This window comes from Anser brachyrhynchus, assembly GCF_964034855.1.
Source record: "Anser brachyrhynchus genome assembly, chromosome: 8".
Lineage (NCBI taxonomy): Eukaryota > Metazoa > Chordata > Aves > Anseriformes > Anatidae > Anser > Anser brachyrhynchus.
The window spans coordinates 22,427,223-22,445,513 of record NC_137702.1 but is presented as its reverse complement, the minus strand read 5'-3'; the positions used below and the strand labels follow the sequence as shown (position 1 = coordinate 22,445,513).

At 52.4% G+C, this 18,291-nt stretch overlaps 1 protein-coding gene across 1 annotated transcript in view; it reads right to left on the bottom strand.

Moving 5' to 3' along the window:
- NUF2 (NUF2 component of NDC80 kinetochore complex) overlaps positions 1–18,291 on the bottom strand; it is a 145,245-nt gene that overhangs the window by 25,605 nt on the left and 101,349 nt on the right. Inside the window, exons 31-34 of the mRNA XM_080602011.1 lie at positions 17,783–17,879; positions 14,136–14,232; positions 13,035–13,179; positions 1,605–1,801 (exon numbers count right to left, since the gene is read on the bottom strand). The gene's annotated coding sequence lies outside the window, so the exon portion shown is untranslated. The remainder of the gene's footprint in view (positions 1–1,604; positions 1,802–13,034; positions 13,180–14,135; positions 14,233–17,782; positions 17,880–18,291) is intronic.

Genomic DNA, 18,291 nt, shown 5'->3' with positions numbered 1-18,291 from the left:
TAATCTTGTTAATGACAGTAATAAGACTGTAAGTGCTGGTGTCATCTTGAAAAAGTGATTTGTGCTGCCAATAAGAATCCCGGTTTGCTTTAATCATTAATGTGGTCAAAAATGCTTGGAAAACACGAAGTAGGTATAATGAGGTAGAAAGGACATCTGCAAGGGAACGGTTTTGGGGGCTCCTGCACGACAACATCCCTGCCTCTGACAGCCTGTGCCTCCCTTGATGTGAGCAGGACCTTTGGGAAGCCAGCACCAAGCACTTTTTTTAAAATACATCGTATAACGACTTGAGTGCTATACTTTACTTCCAATTAATTTCCTAAATTTCAAGGTTTTTTTTTTTTTTTTTTGGCTGGGGGTGAGCGAGTGAAGCTGAGATCAGCCCTAACTCCTTTAGATCTTGTTAAGGACTTGCACTTGCCAGAGGCTGGATAAATGCCTCCTGGTGCTCCGTTAAGCTCGTGTCAGTCTTTCTAATTGCTCCTTAGCACAGCCGCAGCCTCTGCGCGAGCGGTGGGCCCGCAGCTGCCTGCAGACCTCCCTCCCTGCCCAGGGGAGCTGCCAGGGCAAGAAAAGGGCAACGCCGACCTTCAGGCTGCTGCGGGATGCTCTTGGCACCACGGCTATGGCAGTCAAGAGCAAGACGAGTCCCTCCTACCCCTGAAAGGTCACAGGGCTGTTAGATTTCCCATCCGATGCAACTATTTGCAGTATCTCGGGTTTGTTTTAGAGCTGGCCGCGATTTCTAGCAAACAGAGAGACCCAGCTGGAGCTCGAGCTGTGCAGAAAGTGGGTTTCTTTAAACTCCTCCTGCCCAGGGTGTCCTGGCTATCGCCCCATCGCAGCTGAGATGAAAGCAGGGGCCTCAGCCACCCTCATTGGTGTCCGGCTCCCTTGGGAGCTCGCACAAGAGGTGAGCTGAGCCCCGGCAGCTGCACCTAAGGACAGGCAGCCCAGCACCATTTCCACTGGTTCAGCAAGTGGATGCACATTTTTCAACTCAACAGATGCATCAGCAGGGTTTTGGTGGGCTCCTGGGACCCCAAATGCTCCATGATTTGCACTTTTAAAAGAGATTAACCCAGTGCCATCCCACGGAGAACGCGCAGGCAGATAAAGCAAGCAATGCACTTGATGCTCTTTCTTGATGACCACGTTCAAAGCCAAAAATAGCCGTCAAAGTCCCTGAGCACGAGAGATTGGGTAAAATGCCCCAGATGAAGGTGTTACTGACGGAAATGCAGCAGAACTGGGGAGCTACAGGCAAAATGCCCCCCAGCAATCGCAGCCGCGCCGTCACGGGGCCGCGCTGCTCTTGGTGCCACGCAGCCAGCTGACCTGGAGCACGCAGCAGCCCTCACCAGCTCAAGAAAGGCATCACGTGCTGCCACCAGGGAGGCTGGAAGCTGAGAAAGGGATGCTGCAAGCAGATCGGCATGCCTCGGTATGCAGAGCAGCAGCATCGTGCCCGGTCCTGCTACCCCAGCACCAGCTACAGCATTTGCAGCCACCTCAGCCAGGTGTGGTGGCTGCAGCATCCAGCTTTAGGAGTGTATTTAAGCATCTTTAACCACGTGTACCAGCCCCTTTTGAGACGATACCTGCAGCCCGATGCTTCTGACAGCACCCCTACGCTCATCCCGCCACTTGCAGCCCTCTGGGTCCATGCCTGACGGGTCCGCGTCCGTCCAAAAGCTCTCGGCCGCTCGCTGCCTTTGCCATGGTGATGCTGCCCAGCCGGTGCGAGGCGGAGGGGGGACCCAATTAATGCTCATCACTGCCCAGGCGTGGGCCAGGCCTGTGTCAGAGCAAGCAGTGACAGATCAGATGCGACGCCTGCACCAGCCGGGCGCTCGGGGAGGCTGGCAGCCTGCGGCCGGCGGTGCCGAAAGCACGAGCCCTCCGCAATTAGCGGCACCGCGGCGCGTCCCCTGCCCGTGTCAGCAAGGAGGGGAGGAAGCAGCAACTTGGGCAGGTGCTGAGCAGCGGGCAGGATCCGTGCTCCAGCCAGGCTCTGGGTGAGGGGCTCCTGCACAGGGAGGTTTTCCAGCAAACCCCACCTGGCAGCAGCCTGAGACCTGCGCTAATGACACCGGCTTGTCACACGCTGCACTGTGCCCCCTGCGGCAGACGTGACAGCCCCGAAGTAGCTGGATACCCCCCGTGTGCGTGCTCCTGCTACCCAAAAGTGACAAGGGGGACAGGTAATAAAGGTCCAGGCCAAATCCTCCGTGCAGAGCTGCTGGCTCGAGCTGGCTCAGGATGCTCAGCCCTCCCTGCCAGCTTCGGTCTCAGTAACAGCCACCGCAGCACAGCACGCCGCACACCCCAAATGCTGTCAGGAGAGCCCCACGCTGCCTCCAAGCTGCCCCACGGGCTCCTTCCCCTGCTTGTTGAGAGGGGAAACTGAGGCACGGCTCAGCATCCCCCAGCGCACCCAGGGAGCCATCCTGGGAGCACCGACACAGCCCGGCTCACCAGGGCAGGCGGTGAAGGCTCAGCTTTGATTTCCAAGCCCGACCACATCTCCTGGCCACCCAGAGGGCTTCCTCCCAGGCGGTCTTCACCCAGCTAAAGCCAAGCCTTGCCCTCACCACAAGCCCTCTTTGGTGCTGGTGCTGATTGCAAACCCCTCAATTACTCTGCAGCCCAAATTACACTGTAGAAAGGAGAGCTGCGGTGGCAATGAGAGCGGTGAGCAGGAATAGCACCGAGCTGCCTGCGGCTGGGACGGGGCCACATGAGCAGCCCTGCCTGCACACCAGTGTTGGTAGCTGGAGCACAGGGACAGACAAAGGGGACAGCAGAGAGCACCGAGGCCAGCAGCAGTGACCAGACCGCAGCTGGTCTCTCATTATTGTCCTGAATTCCTCTTTCACATCAAGTGGAAGCAGTGGGCACAGCTGTAGGCTAGATCCAGGCTCTCTCGTCCTTGTTTTATTCCGTGTCTGTTCCAGCTCCCTGCCTGGGAAGGCTCTGAGGATTTCTGTTTTCCCACAGGTCTGTAGCAAACCATCATTTGGTACCAGGAGGAGAGAGACGGATTCCCACCGTGGCATGGTGTTGTTTCTGACTGTCACGAGCCCTGACCTTCTGCTGTTCTTTAAACCCCAGGAGATGTGTCTGATGGCCAAGGAGAGAGTGCGTACCAAAAATTCAGCCTCTCTACCTTGGAGATAGAGCTCCAAGGCAAAGTTTGTCACTGATATGGAACCTCCTTCTCCCCGTGTTCACCTCCCTGCTACCGTGCAGGATGCCTCCCTGACAAACCTCAGCACCAGCGCAGACCTCGCCGAGGTGGCACCAGGTTTCCAGCAAGGGGGATGCTCTGCCCGTGCAGGGCAAGCAGCTGAAGCGCCGTCAGGGGAGACAAAGGCGCCTGGCAAACTTTGAGAAATGCCTCTCATTATTTACAGAATGACACAGGAAAACTTCAGCCTGAAACAAGAAAGGCAATTAGTTTCCTGTACGGAAACAAAGAGACATCTGTGCCAAGTATGCTAACATATACACAGGGGGCAGGTATACAGTACATGAGGAATTTCTTCCAGCTGCAAATCCAACCCCAAATTCTCAAGTCAATCTTGAGTACTACGACGCTCAGCAATCCTCTTAAAAGTGTCCAGATGCTTTAATAACTTAATTCTAATCTTCTCAAACACCATTTTCCATTTAACTGCTGAAGCACTGGAAGAAGACAGTGTGGCCAGGACTGAAGAGTCATGGTGCAGAATAGCACACCTGCTTTGGAAGTCAAAGAAGCCCAGGCTGGTTCTGTTGATGCTAAAATCATCGTGGGGTTTGCAGGACGGAGCAGGCACCACCTGGACTTGGAGACTGTGAATGTGAAATGCACAAACCACACGCTCTCCTGCCTGTGCTGCTGGGTCTCACCCCTGGTGGCCTCAAAGGTGGACACTGCAAATAGGAAGCACTGAATTTTGTGGTGGATTGCGCAGTTGGGCACGTAGCTCAGCCTGGGCCAGATGCAGACAGACCCCACCACCAATGACAGCTTGGGTTTGTGCTACGATGCTTAAAAAATAAATAAAAATTAAAGATCAACCCACAAACTTGAGGTCTCAGTTAATTAAAAATGGGGGAATCTCCTTGCAGAAGCTGGGAGGTTTCGGTGGGTGAGATTGGCACCAGCAGGCTGGGGAGGACTCCGCATCTTCAGAGGGCTGCGGTGTTCAGCTAGACCAAGCCACGGCCAGCCTGCTGGGACAGCCCCACTCCCAAGGAGAGGTTGCACGGAAGGTGCCCAGGGGTCTGGAGACCCAACCAACATTTCGGTAAGTCTGGCCTTAAAACGGGCTCCCCCCCACGCTGCGCTGAACGGGCACGATCCAGCCTTGCTGCACATCACCTGGCATCCCCAGCCCCCGCTCCTGACGGATTGCTCCAGCCTTCCCATCTCAGGCAGCTACCTTTTAAGACAACGTTTTCTCCAGATTGTTTTAAACAAGCGAGGAAATTTTGGTGACACTTTAATACATAAAGTGCTTCTTATTTTCTCTGTGCCAAGGAGCGGTGCTTTCTAACACACTTTCTGAGTTAACATCAGGTGTTAAACAGACGCACGCATTGTTTGAGCAGGAGCCCACGTTTTATAATAGGCTTTCTATCTAACAGCTTGATATAGCCTCTTCCATTAAGCATTTATTGCTAATGCATTGTAAAGTGTAACATGCTATATATGCTATTAAAGAATGAAGCTGCCAGGTACTCACCCCTCAATAATGAAACACTTATGAACGGGAACCTTAGGTTAAGGACTTGTGAATTAAGTTTAATCTCAAAGAGATCATCCAGCGCTCTGCCAGAATATTGTGGCACGCTGTCAGCACGAGGGCTCAGACCCAAGCCCCCCGGGGAAGTGCTCCTTGACTTCGCTTTGGAGAAGATCCCTGGTGAAAACGCTCCCCTGCAGCAAGATTTTTGGCTCAGTGCCTCCTAGAGACCTGCGGCTTGATCATGCATGGTCAAGGTGGTACTTCAGGTGGGGGTCACCATAAGGTAGGAAGAAGTGGCTGTCACCAAGCTGGGGGGCACCAAAGGGCACAAGGGTGAACGAGGACAAAGGTGGGGACCTGAGAGCGGAGCCATCACGGCAAGGTGATGGCAGAGGGGTGGTGGCAAGGCAGGGAGGAGACCCCATGGGATGGGACACGCATGCCCCTGGACTCTTCAGGGCACTGGGTCCCACACCCCTAAGGGTGGTCCTAGCAAACCCAGTGGCTGTGTCCCTAGTCCAGATCCTTGCTAGAGGACCCCCAGATCACCACACATGCTGGTTATTGACCCTCTAATAATTCAACATAAAGCCCAATCATTAGAAACCCTTTTAGATGAGATACATCTCCACCTGAGCACTATCATAATTTTTTCCTTACTATCCAACAAAAAAAGCCATTAACCTTTTTAAAACATGGAGCAACCCCCTTCCCGTGGCAAGCAGAAGGTTTTCTTAGCCCAGATAAGTGAGCACTGGGCATGAGGAGCACCAACCTACCACCCCAGGGTCCAGCCACAAAGGCAAGCAGCTTCACAGCTGCTCCTTTGGCAATAGAAATCGTCTCGATCCCTTCCCTACTGCTGGCCTCACCCTCCCAGGGATCTATTTACACACACACTGCTGCATGGCAATTCTTGCCTTTGTTTCTTTTCCCTGTTTATGAGATGCTGAAAAAGCAGGCCACACGTCACCAAAAACCATTGCCCTGCAAACCCTACAGCAGGGTCTTGGATCAACCAGCGCACAGAGATGTCTCTGCCATAAGGTAGGAGAGGGACTTTCAGTTGGTGCAAGAGTTCAACCATTTCCTACACCCACCCCTGGAATTCAGTGGTGATGGGGCACGCAGCTCCCGTGTATGCCCTTGAGCATTTATTTTTATGGGAGTGGGACTGACCTTAGGCTGGACCACTGGCTTCATCCAACGACAGAGCTAAGTGACAACCCCCAGAGCTGAGTGACTTCTCCGGAGTGAGCCAAGTGGCAAGGCATTTTGGATGGTCTGGTTTTTAGTACCCAGTTTACGGTGAGGAAGCCAAGTCCCATGCCTGCTTGCTCTCCCTTCACATTACTGGTGGTTGCCTCAGCCGGAGTTGAAGCTGAAAATACCCACAGATGGTACTTCAGGAGAGCTTCAGCACAAGGCAACAATTATGTTGGGCTTCCTCCTGCCCAGCCAGCCCTTGAGCACACAAGATGTGCCACCTTAGGACAACCTGCGTCTTGGGAGGGAGGAACAGCAAAGGGCAGCTGTGAGGTCTCCACAGAGCCACAAGAGAAGCACTAAAGGCACATGAGGATAGACTTCAGGGACAAAACATGTACCTCAAGGGGCTGGTGCAGTTTCTAGTGGTGTCCCCTGATGCTGCTGGAAGACCCAAGGGCTCACGCGCAGGGACAGGCACAGGTGAAGAGGGAGATCCCACATGGGGTCCTCCACTGCTCTGGGAGCTGCTCTTGTCCATGCTCACCGAGGTTCTCCTTGGCCTGACAGCAGCAGGGGTAGTTCAGTCACACACGTGTGCAGCTGCTTCCATCAAACAGGGCACCTACGTTTACAAACGGACACCTTTGGAAGAGCTGGAGAAGAGAAACCCTCTCATCACCTGAAACATCACTCTGCGCTTTGAAGAAGAGACCTCCACAGCCAGCTGTGGTTGCTCCTTGTCCCGGAAATCAAGCCAAAAAAAATAAAAAGGTTTCCCCTGCCCTGCCCCTTTCTTTAGGTGACACATTTTCAGAACTTCTCCCAAGTTTTTGCAAATGAAGAAGGAAAAAGTTCAGCTCAGGCTGACGTGCCAGTGCCCTCAACACTCACTGAGGGGAGCCGGGAGAGGCTCGCTCCTCTTGGTCCCCCAGACCCCACATGGGCACAGGGGACCCCACAAAAATCTCCCTGAATGTAACCGGGTTGGGTCTTGGTGAGCACACCACGGTGTTGCCTTCCTCCCCCCGTGACAGTCGCCTTTCTTTTCGGTGCCAGTGGTTCCCTTTGTGTTTACGATAACAGAGGGATGCTTTATTGCATTTCGCCCGGCCCGCTGCCATGGCAACCGGCAGTTGCTGCGCGCTGTAAAAATAACCCTCCTTCTTTGATAGATTTCACTTGAGTGAAAATAACCCTTAAAAATAGGTTGAAATTTCCATACTAACTCTTCCAGGAGGTTCAAGGGAGGCGAGGATGAATTGCAGGACCGGCCACGCAGTGCCACCCCGGCATCCTCCGGCCTAGGCACCGAGCTCACGGAGGAGCCCATGAGGATGGTTTTGGGAGCCACTGCCAGGCCACCCGTCCCTCCAGGCATGGTGTTGCTGGTGGTCCGGGGTAGAAGCTGTGCCCATCACCATCGGTGAAGCCCACGGTGCACTTTCTGCACAGCCACGCCACGGTTGGGCCCAGTGGATGAGGTGGGTCTCCAGGGCCTCCATCTTCTCAGCTCCCACGCACCACGATCTCAAGAGAAAGGCTTTGGCCTACTCCAAGGCTCGGCGATCCCAGGCTAGAAGCTGGTGCTCTCCGTCCGTGCATAAGCATTTTGCAGTTGGCCATCAGCAGAAAAAGCTTCAGCATGGATTTGGGATGGCTAAATCAGAGCATGTCAACTGCCAGCACTGGTTCTCTCCCCAAAAAGATGCTCCTCTAGGGCCTGAGAGAGCTGCAACACCCTTGGGAGGCCTCGTGTCCAGACTCTGAGGGGCACCAAGCAGCAAGACTCACGGGGACGATCCATTCTCATGCTGGGAGAGGTTCAAGTCTCCTTCTTTGATTCAGACCATCCCTAATCCCTACTGGTCCCATTTCCAGGCAGTGGAGAGCTAGCCGGAGCTGCTCTGCAGCACTGAGGTGTTGCTCTCATGCCTGCTCCTGACTCATCCTCAACTACGAAGGTGTTTTCTTTTTTCTTTGTTGGCTCCTTCCTTTCCTTTTTGTTCTCCCAGCCCCTCAACTGCTCTTCCTCCAAATAAAAGCCGATTCACATTTTAGAGGTGGCCCCTGATTCCTCCCATGAGTTTAGGTGAGTCGAACCATAAGAAGTGGAGTAATGAGATTATGATTAAAAGCACACCTTGATAGTGGGGCATCCATCAAGCTGTCATAGAAATCGTATCTCGGAGGCTGCTCTCATCAATCTGACCTTTCAATTATTACCCAGAGTTCATGACTCTAAGTGTATATAATTCCTACCTCAAATCTGAAATACACGCCTTTGTTTTTTTGGCTTGCCTTGTGCACGGCCGCGCGAGGCTTCCTCCACCAGAGCATTAGCGATGCTTCGCAATGCAAATTAACTTAAAAGAGCTCTTTCACCCAAAAGATTGGGAACGAGATCAAGACACCACTGGGGCACCAGCAGAAGGCTGTTTGAAGGCTTTATTAATGTCTGTTTGGCTTTTCCTCAGCTTTTTTCAAAGTCAATGACTGCTGAAGCCAACTCCAGTGGTGTTCACACCTGCACCCTTCTTTGGTTTGTGTCCCCAGGGAGGGGAAGGTTGCTCTGGACATGCCACAGCATGACCCTGACTTAGGGAAGGTCCCTCCAACCCAACCAGGACAGGCTTACAGGCACCTGTGCAGATGAGATTTCCTGCCCAACCACCACTGATAAAACTCCTCCCAGCCAACGCTGGATTTTAGGAGTGGGATAAAGCCTAACTCAGCATCATTTGCCATGTTCCTTGGCATCACTAGGATTCTCCCACATTTCCTTAGGCCCAGAGCACCATTCACCTCCAGTGAGCTCCGTGCATCCCACTCCACCTCCTGTCCAGCTCCGGGGCTCTTCAGGCTGAGATAAGACAGGATTTGCCTGGTGCCAGCCTGGCACCTTGCTGCTTCCCCCTGATTTTCCATAACTTTTTATCAAGTCATGAAATCCTGCCTGAATCTTATTTGTACCTTAACAGATGTAAGACATCAGGCTGTGTTCACAGGGGGTTCCCAGTGCCTGGAAATGGGGCATCCTCTCGCTCCCTGCCTTCTCCTCTAACAGCAGCAGAAGAAAGAGCTGGCTCTTTCTAACACAGCTGTTAGGAAGTTGTTCCTAGACAGAATAAAACAAATGAGGCCATTCGCTTTATACTTTTCCTCCAACGGAACTAGGTAATTTTATAAAAATAAACTTCCCTGCTACCTAGTGAGTTTTCACAAACAAGAAAACACAGCAGATACTTTGCAGGAGAAAAAGAAATCCCTAGCTGGAAAAGAAAAGACAGAGGGAATAGAAATGTGTCAATTTGGGATCTTTGACAAATACAGTCCTGAAGATGATCTTGCTGTTATTTGTATTGTTGCAGGGTCTGACAGCCTCTGATCACAGCTTTGTTCTATGATTAAGTACCAAATGAAGTTCTTTCGCAAAAATCTCTATCTTTTTTAGAGTTCTCTCTTTCAGATAACTGAAATTGTGGGAATTTCCGTAACAAAAAGCCTCAAAAACAACAGCAGTGACTTTTAGGGTGTCCCTCAGTTCTGCAGCAAAGGTGTTCAGGGGAGGGCAGGTAAGGCCAGGAGAGATTTTGTGAGTCAGACACCCTCAGAAGAAAGAACAGCTTTCAGAAGCGACCCCAAGGCTGACAGGACATACGGACATTTATCTGCCAACACCTGTTAATCCGTGCAGCCCTTCACAGTAAATCTGCAGGTGAACTGGAGCTCTGTTCCTACACGAAGGGCAAACTTCCCTCCATCGCGACCCTGCCCAGCTGACTCGTTTCTAAGCCACCATCAGCAGCAGCAAACAAGACCCCCTCTCCGTGGAGAAAACACTTAGCAGTATTTCAGGCACAATTCTGCTTTGAAAGCCTTCCTTAATCAAAGAGTAAGCAGTAATGCATCCCCAGCACCCAGCTCAGCGGGGGTGAGGACAGTCATCTTCAGCTTCCAGGCAAGAGCAAGACAAGAACGTATCAGCCACACAAGCATCACAGTCTTTTTTTTTTTTTTTAATACAACGTATTTCACCAGTCTCACACCATCCACGTCAGAGCTCTGAGCATTGCCTTACCAATGCCAGTATAAATGTAACGATAGCCTGGATTTCCCAAAAGCCACCTAAGAAATTTCTTTTGGGTGAGGGACAAGATGCTTCCACACTGTGCTGCTCAGGGCACGCCTTGAGAGACCAAGCCCAGCACTGCTGGTCCAGCTCCCTGAGCCTTGCAAGCTTCAGACCCACCTGGGACTGGCTTCACCTAGCCCATGGAAGTCTCCTACGGGTTCCCCTGCATCCAAAGGACAGGTCGTGTGGCCACACACCACCAGGGGCCTCTCTCCTGTCTGACAGCCACATAAAAGAAGCAGTCTGGACGCTTCTAAACCTGCACTGCAGCCACACATTGTTCCCTCGCAGCCCGGTCTCCGGCCAGAAAGTTCACAAAGGTCCCAAGCCACCAGCTGGAGCACCTCTGCCACTCAGTGCAGATGAAACCCCAAAAGCTCCCCTTCCTTTCTCCCATTCTCCCTCTGCCCTCTCCCCCAGACCAAATCTTGGCTCTCAGGAATCGAACCTGTGCTGTCCTGAGAAAGTCCTTTCCTTCTCATCTCCACACTATCACAAAAGGAAGAGGCTGATTACAGTTCTCACCGCTGGCTGCTACACGAGATGAGCTGATGGGCTTGTGCATGCACCTGAGCAGGGGAAGAGAGGCTGCGAGCCGTGCTGTTAGCAAGAGGGAAGTTCTCTTTCCCAGGAACAAAGGGACCGGGGCTCTTGCATTTCACCTCTGTGCAACCAAAACGATGCCTAATGCCTCCCCTGAAGGTGGTAACCACAGCTGAGCTATGCTGCGGGCCCACGCAGGAAGGCGCTAATCCTGTGCTAATTTATTTTATCAAATTAATAAGAAGAGCATCCATGGAACACCAGAGACTTCCTCTTCTCGGGCTCCCAGCAGAAAGCTGCATGATCCCTTTGTAAAGAGGGTGGGGGGTTGTTGTTTTCCTTCTTTTTTGCCAAGAACATAAAATTAATAAAACAGGATTAAGGGAGATATGGTTTTAACTGATTCCTTAATCCCGGAGAATAATTAATGAGAGCAATGCACCACTTGGCTCGACTCGTCCCACATTTGAATAATAAATAGCATCCACAAACAAAAAGAAGGAAAAGGGAGCAAGAAGAAGGTTGAGCTGGAAATTCTTACTACAAAAATACTTTGCCGTATATACGCGTGCATCTCTTTCTTGCCTTGTGTCCAGAAAATACAGGACAGAAGAAAGCACAGACCAGTTCTGGCCACATACAGATGCGTTTAACGAAGCCAAGACGTACAGGAACCTCTCCATGTTAAAGAAACAAAATCCCACTAAAAGTAGAGATAGATTGCCCATGTTAGGCCCTTATACTAGTATCAGCCCAGACTTGCTTGAGTACTGTGATCCCAAAGCAAGGGGGTGTCCCCAGCCAGAGTCACTTGCTCTTAATATGCCAATCTGCATAAGTAGACAACCTGAGGTCCTACAGCACTCATCCTCGTGTTCCCCACCACACCACATGTTGGAGACACCTCTGGTCTGCTACAGAAGTTCGGCAAAGGTGCTGCAAATGGGATTCAGGCCACCATCTAATATCTGTTTAAGCACACGTCCATCCAACAGTCCTTCTACTCAAGGGAGAAAAGGTATCGGGGGTTCTGCAGCTTAGTCACCTATTTTGTGGTGGGGAGAACCATACTTTGGAAGTCAAGGAGCCCTCTTAGACTGAATACCTGTTTTCAGTTCCGTTGTGACCCCACCACACTTGTCCTAGAGACGGAACATGCCTTCCTGGGGCTTACTCCAGGAGCCCCCACTGATCCCTGTGTCTCACAAGGATCTCCCAGCTCCTGGCCACCTGTAGACCCAGCAGAAGTCCCTGCCCTGAGGAGTTCTTTGTCTCAGCAGGAAGGAGAAAGGTTACTGCCTGAGAAAGAGCTAAAAACCCAACTCCTTAAACACTGTTTCTTAAGTTTCTTGAATCAAAGGGGAACTAAAGATGTTCTTCAAGGATCCTGAGTCATCTGTCATTTTTTAACTGCAGATCTGTAGATACCAGTGGCAGACCTATATCCGTCTTTCATACATCACCTTGGACTATCCAAGCCCAAGGCAGACCACATTTGGGCACCAAAATACCCTAGATCCTAAAGAGCACCTTAGCAGCTGACCAGGCAGGTCGCAGACGTGAGGAGGAATGGCTGGATAAGCACGGCCTCGTCCCTGCCTGCAGCCCTCGTTAAGGCAGGGCTCTGCTTTGAACTCCTTCCTGATGAAATGATTAATGAATGCCACGCAGACCTCTTCCCTTCCTTCCTCTGCTTTCACCTGCCACACAGAGCAATACCAAACGAGGTGATCATGACAAACACAGCTCTAATTCTTTATTAATATTAATCAGAGGCAACCTTTCCATTGACACCAGAACCCGAGCGCGTGTTGGCAGGGAGGGGATAACACTGCAGCAGTGACATTTCTTGGGTAGGTGATTTTATTTTATCTCGTGCCTTCCCTTCCCCCCTTTAATATGGGTTAGCGCTGCCTTGTACAAACAGAGGAAGGAAGGAGCTGATTAAATAGCAGAGTTGGAGCATAATGAAAGAAAAAGCCCACTGCAAACATGTGCTGATTGTTTTAAACGGGAGGCACCAGGAGGTGGATTTCAGGTGGTGCCACGGTGGCTCCTCTCATAATCCCGGCTAAGGTGGTATTAGGGCTTTTGAGCTCAGAGAGAATTTCGCCTGGTCCCTGCTGGTGGGGAGAGAGGCTTAGGCACAACAGCAAAGCTCACACCGGCTCCCTCTCCTCGGCCCCTCCTGGGGCTAACGCCGCAGCGGGGCTGGGAAGTGCACAGCCATGCAATCCCCTTACCCAAAAGGGGTCCCCAAACCTCACCCTGCTGCACGCCCAGGGCAGTGCTGGGATGTCATCAGCCAGGGTGCAGGCTGCTTGCAGGCACAGCACTCATGGTTTGCAAGCCCAAGTAAGGTTGCAAAAGGATTGCAAAGCTGGAAGTGCTATCAGCGTATGAACCCGTACCTGCACTCGCACAAGCGCTGCCTATCCGAGATCACAGCCGTGCCCACGTGCTGCTGCTCTGCTTCTCCTCGCACCAGTACGCTCGTGCATTCACTTTCCTTTACAATAAATGCAAGGAGAGGCCTTCAGAGAGAGGACTGCCAGCCTGAAAACAGAGAGAAAACCTGATGACGGGTCGCTTCCACGAGAATCCAACTGCCCACACGGTTTGGCTTGGGAGATGAAGAGGGAGACGAGGCTCTTGCATGCTCCCAGCCAGACACCCTCTGGGCACCTGCAAGATCTCCACCTCTACGTAGCAGTATGAAGTGGGCTCATAGGAGCCCTCTCAGCACGTGCACTTAGCAAGGGAGCACAAGCTTTGCAGAGCAAAGAAGAGCTGCTGGAGTGAGAAGTCACCTGATTCGTAAGGACAGGAGACGACCACAGCCCCAGGCACCTTAAAAACCTGCACCCACACACGTCAGGGTGTTCCCCCACCTCCAACACCCCCCAGCACTCCCTCCCACCACTGCCACACTGCCCATCTCCTCTCAGGTAGCATCTTTAAGCTCCCTTTGCTGTCTGTTTGCAGATTTTCTGGGTTTCTTCTGTCTAATTACAACAGGATTGCAAGGAGATTTGTAAGGAGAGAAGCCCCTGGCTCTCAGCTGAATGCAACTTCTCTCTGTCTCTTAAAACAAATAGATTTTCATTGAAATCAACATATCTTTCTGAATTGAATAGGTTTTCATGGGGACAATAAATTTCTTCAAAACAATGCATTTTTATTACAACATATTTTTGTTCAAACCAATACTTTTTGACAACCAGATATTAATGACCAGGCCAAAGCCATAAATTTGCCTCAAACTATGTGTTTTCTCATGGAAGGAAATAATTTTTCTCATACAAATACATTTTTATTTGAATCAATCCTCTTTTTTTTCCCCACTCCCCAAAATCAGATGCGTTTCTGGAAGGGAAGCAGCACCTAGGAAGCCCCTTCATTTCGAGAGGAATCAAGTACTCGCGAGGAGCGTCTCCCTCCCAGCCTCCCAAGCCCAGAAGCTGCACTTGAAGCTTAAATGCAAACTCCTTTTTTTGCCATTGCTCACATACCTAAACTGCCAGCCAGCTTCTGGTAGGTCCTACAGAAACTCCTCGTCCTGGGTTCTGCTCCTCTTGCTTGCTGTTTGCTGTCTGTTCCACGGAGAAACTGCGAACAACAGAGCCCAGTTAAATAAATAAATCTCCCTTCACTTCTCTCAGACCTCCTCAGAGCCTGCTCGACGGCCCCAAGCCCCCCGCCCTTGCACCCCAGGGACCCCAGTCCTGCCCGAACCAATCTCACCCAGAGGTGTCAGCTCCAGCAGCGTGCTCTGGAGAGGGGCAGGAAGGGAGATATGGGGCTGGCCACAGGGTTTAGTATGCTGCAATTGCCAAAGCTTTGGCTGCTGCTTTTTCCACCGCTGGCTCAACACCGACCCCCGAGCAAACCCCATCACCCCCAGACCCTATTTCCCCAGCTGACCCTACAACTCGGACACAGCCCCTGTTTCAGCAGCTGCCCCCATGAAGAAAACACATTTTTGGTAGCAACTAGCTGCACTCAACCCCCTCAAACCACATTTCCAAGCTTGGGCCTGGGTCAAAGCCCGGGGATCCAGGGGCTCGCCGAGCATCGAGGGCTGACAAGGGTTCATTTCCCGTGGCCCCCGTTGGCCACTCTTTGTTGAGCTTTCCCAGTCCATGTAAACATGCTAATTGCTTGGGCTCAGCACAGGGCTGGATGCCGCGCTGTTTGTTTTCCATTGAATAGGATTAGGGATTCTGACACCAATGATTAATCGCCGTGCTGCAGACGGCTGACGAGCCCGGGGAAGGCGTCCTCTCCGAGCAGAGAGCGCGCACAATCTCTGCCAAGCAGCTGCCGCTGACTTCTATCTAACCCTCTGCATCTTGCCCTTTTATCCTCCCCCTTCTCCCAAAATGCCTCGTGTTCACCAAGCCAGCCCCAGACTCCCCTAGGGGCAAAGGGAGAGGGGGCCAGGGCAACCCCAGAGGTGATGAGCAGTGTGCCCTGTGACATTTCCCTATGTCCAACGCTGCCAAGACCCTCCCGAAATGCTTCTTGGCCTTCAGCTTGACATCTGGAGAGCTTTACACAATTTTTGCAACTCCCACCGCCCTGGCATCACAGGGTTGTGCCGGGGGACCCAAGCTCGGCAGATGAGGCCAGCACTCCCGTTCCCAGCTGCAATACTCGACGTGCAGCTGAGCCACCCCATGCCCGCCAGCAGCCTCCTTCTGCAAGCACAGGGCACCCGTGAGGCCACCCGGTCCACGTGGGACCATGTTGAGGCATGGCACAAATGCAGTCGATTCGTAGGAGCCCTCCACCCATCCTAGGCCTTGCCCAGGTTTTTCTCAGGGTCTGGTCTTAAGGGGCTGGATCTGGAGCTCCCAGTCAGCAATTTGGGGCTGTTCCACTCCCAAACTGAAATGCAGCATCCCTTCTCCTTGCCATGCCAAGCCTCCCCTTGTGCGCTTTTCCACTCACCTCCCGCAGACAGCCAGGGTGAAGGAGTTCCTACAGCATGGGTGCAGGGCACCCAGCACCAGGACTGCCCCTGACCACCTCCAAAGTCCCCAGAAAAAGGACCTACGCTGACCGGAGCAGGGCAGAGAAGAGCAACAGGAGCTGAATACCTTCCCCATCACCGCCTCCATCCTCCTGCTCCCCCCAGCGGCGGGGACGGCGAGGAAGAGGACGAGAGGAGGAAGGGCAGAGAACGCAGCCAGGCGGGAGGCAAAGCGTGCCCTCCAAAAGTTGCAACCCTCTGAGAGCTCCTCTTCTCCTGACCTTGCAGAAGGAGCGCTGGAGGCAAATCCACCCATCTCGGCTGGTGCCTCGCGCGACATACTGTCACTCAGACAAGCGACGTTCTTAATGGCTTTGTGGGAAAGGCCTGGCCTGCCTTTCCATCTGTACCTTCTGCCGGCTCCCCTCTCCAGCACTGCCTCCCCATACGACATTCCCTTGAATTATTTAGACTGGTAAATCTTCCTGCATCTCACATCTTTAGTCCATCTGTTAGCCGGGGCTTTGCCTTTATAGGAACTGTCCTTTATGCATGCCGGCATCTGTCAACAGTACACTTGCCTCTTTTATTCATGATCTTCCGTGGGAGATGGTACAAGCTGCAGAAATGCCTCATTTCTGGTATGCATTTCATTTTAATGGAAGATTACATGACTGGGGCCCATTTTATTACTTCTTGCCCTGCACATTCATCCATCACGAGCCCCATTTGCTGAGGCTGCACTGGGACGGCAGCCATCAGCCTGCTCGCCTCAGATTCCTCCCGTGCCGCTTTCTCCCCCCCTCCGGGCCGGGGAGGAAAACGCCTGGCGTTGGACGAGGGGAAGGTTAGCAAAGGGGAAACGATCTGCCGACAGGGCTCGGAGCTTCGCCAGCCGCTGGCAGAGCGGTGGCACAGCCACACAAGCTCCCAAAAGCCACACCAGCAGTCTCACCGTCCTCATCTTCACGCCGCCCTTCTCCCACCCGCACCCCCTGCACCGCTGGGTATTTGGGGTACGGCCACCCCGAGCACCAAACACAGACCTTGACGTCTTTCTGGAAAGACCCCACAGCCAAAATAACCGCTTGGCTTCCCCCTCCCCTCTTGCAGCCACCCCCAGTTCCCCGCGCGACCCATTCCTGCCCCGCACACACACACAGCACCGGGAGCAGCATAAATAAGATCAATGCGAAGCAGCAGTGGTAATTAAACTGCCTGCGGTATTTGCAGCCTCTCTCTCTTGTAAGGAAGGTTGCATGCAATTAGTGAAAACATTTTGGACTGGGAACAGTGCCAGTTTGCGTTGTCCTTTCTTTCAACTCCCACAGAAACTCGAGGACCCCTGATTATCCTCCAGACTGCAAAAAAAAATAAAACCCAAGTAAAACCACCCCCCTTCCGCACTGCTTTTCCCTGAATTCAGGAGACTCTGTACCAGGAGGCAGAAAGCAGGGTCAGAGGGGCCAGGGATGCAGGCAGCCTCTTCTGAGATATCCCTAAGACATGATGAGGGACAGGTTTCCATTTTAACCCAGAAAAAGTGTCTGTCCTTCTGTCTGGGATCAAAAAATCCCAGCCACGACACCTTTCCTCAGGGACAACTGCTTCACCATCCTGTTCACATGAGAAGGTCGCACTGTTTTCACCCCTGACACGCTCCAAAAGCAGGCTGGGTCAACCCTTGTGTCTGATTGGGATTAAACAACGCTTCTAACTTGGTTAGGGAACTGGTCCAAAACCAAGTAATGTAACTCAGTCCTCAGCTGAGACTCCAAGTCAGCCCTTGGAGGGCTCCAAGGCATGGAAAAACTGACACAGAATCGTCACTTTTGGCTGGGGTGCCAGCTCTGGCTGGGGAAGGAAGAGGAGCAGCCCTTGGATGACAAGGAGTCCTATGCAAAAGTCGGTATTTTTGTGCAACTTGTAGCATATACTAAACGAAAACCAGCAAAATTTGCCACAAATCATGTGCTAACTACCACAGCTGAAATCGAGGGGGAGAGAAACCAGGCGCACCTGGGGAAGAAATACTGAAGGCGGTTGTCCCCAGACTGAATGGGATGAGCTGAAAGAGGCCGAGCAGCTCCTGCAGACGGGGGACAAGCCCTCGCCAGGAGCTGCTCCCACACACACGCGGAGCTTCGGAGCTGGTGCAGAAAGCCCCGAGCGCCAGCCACTCACCCAGCAGTCAGGAGCAAGCAGTACCAGGCGCGTCCCATATGGCAGGAGAAATCAGCAAGAGTCTAGCACGTCTCTGGGCACGGAGCTGTAGCAGAGACTAAGGGAAGGAGAGAAAATACGCTCAGCTACACTTCACAAGGTTGGTTAGCTGAACGGTCACTGTAATTTTACTTTGAGTATTGAGAATAACCTTAACTCTGTCCCCATTTCCCATCCAGTCTAGTAAATACTCGCCGTATCGTAACTAGTCCACCCTGATGGCATAACTCAGCAATTTCCTTTCAGGAATCAATGAGAACAAATGAAAATTTAATACATTCTCCAGACAACCCAACTCCCTTCTCTCCCCCATGGTAAATAAATAATGTGCTAGTCAAATGATGGATGGCGTGCTCCGGGATCGGTGGCCGAGTGCTATTAGGGGCCGGGGAGGTCGGCGAAGGGGAGATGTGGTCTGCGCAGGATGAGGTGGGGCCAGCTGCTCACGAGGTGGCGGCCGTGGGTTGTTC